Raw genomic sequence first — 1101 nt, 5'->3', positions numbered from 1 at the left:
TCCTCACCCTCCCAGCCAGGAATTCCTTCCCAGTATCCCATCCATCCCTGCCCTCTGGCAGTGGGAAGCCATTCCCTGTGTCCTGTCCCCAGTCCCTCTCCAGCTCTCCTGGAGCCCCTTTAGGCCCTGGAAGGGGCTCTGAGGTGTCTCTGGAGCCTTCTCTTCTCCAGGGGAACATTCCCAGCTCTCCCAGCCTGGCTCCAGAGCAGAAGGGCTCCAGAATTCTGGAATCCCAGGCTGGTTTTGGTGGGAAGGCACCTCCAAGCCCACCTCATTCCATGGGCAGGGACACTCCCACCAGCCCAGGCTGCTCTTGCCTGATTTCTTCCCCATTTTCCAGCTGAAATGAAAGGTTGCCCTCTGGTGTTCACTCAGTGCAGTAAAACAGCAAGGAATGCAACTTCCCAATCCCACTTTTTGTAATAAACTGGGAACTGGGAGGAGAAATGCAGGTTTTTCCCCATTTTGTTACACATCTTATATTCCTGGGCGTGTCGTTCCCACCTCCCATCTGATGCCTAAATCACACTCCTCCTTTCACATTTAAATGTTCCCAGTGCCTTCATTTGATTTCTGAGCTCCCAGGTTTCAAACCAACCCCTTCCCACGTACCTGAGGACAAGGACACGCAGGGAAACGCCGCTCAAGGGGAATCCAAGGTCATCTTGGTGCTGGAGCTCCACCTTTTTGCTTCATTTTCCTGAATCTCTGAGACATAAAGCAGAATAATCCAGGTGTGAGGTGTTTTTATAGCTCTTACTCACCTGATTTACACTTGTGAGCACCTCCTACGGTCACTGCTGCGGCCTGGACGTGGCACTGGAGGGTTGGATCGACACAGGATGTTTTCCCTGGGTTCCAAGTGGTGTAAGGAGGGAGGCTGTTGGGTGCTGGGGTGCTGGAAATGCAGATTTTGATTTACAGGAGGTGGAAATGCAGACATTTGGATTTACAGGAGGTGGAAATGGAGACATCTGGGTTTACAGGAGGTGGAAATGCAGACATCTGGGTTTACAGGAGGTGGAAATGCAGACCTTTGGGTTTACAGGAGGTGGAAATGCAGACATTTGGGTTTACAGGAGATGGAAATGCAGACACTTG

General features: G+C 51.6%; 1 protein-coding gene across 1 annotated transcript in view; it reads right to left on the bottom strand.

The window, feature by feature from the left end:
* DRAM2 (DNA damage regulated autophagy modulator 2) overlaps positions 1-721 on the bottom strand; it is a 12223-nt gene extending 11502 nt beyond the window's left edge. Inside the window, exon 1 of the mRNA XM_029965867.1 lies at positions 613-721. The gene's annotated coding sequence lies outside the window, so the exon portion shown is untranslated. The remainder of the gene's footprint in view (positions 1-612) is intronic.
* Between the last annotated feature and the right edge of the window lie 380 nt (positions 722-1101).

Source organism: Manacus vitellinus, unplaced genomic scaffold (genome assembly GCF_001715985.3).
Source record: "Manacus vitellinus isolate BGI_N305 unplaced genomic scaffold, ASM171598v3 scaffold_121_pilon, whole genome shotgun sequence".
Taxonomy (NCBI): Eukaryota; Metazoa; Chordata; class Aves; order Passeriformes; family Pipridae; genus Manacus; species Manacus vitellinus.
This window is presented reverse-complemented; position numbering and strand designations above follow the sequence as displayed.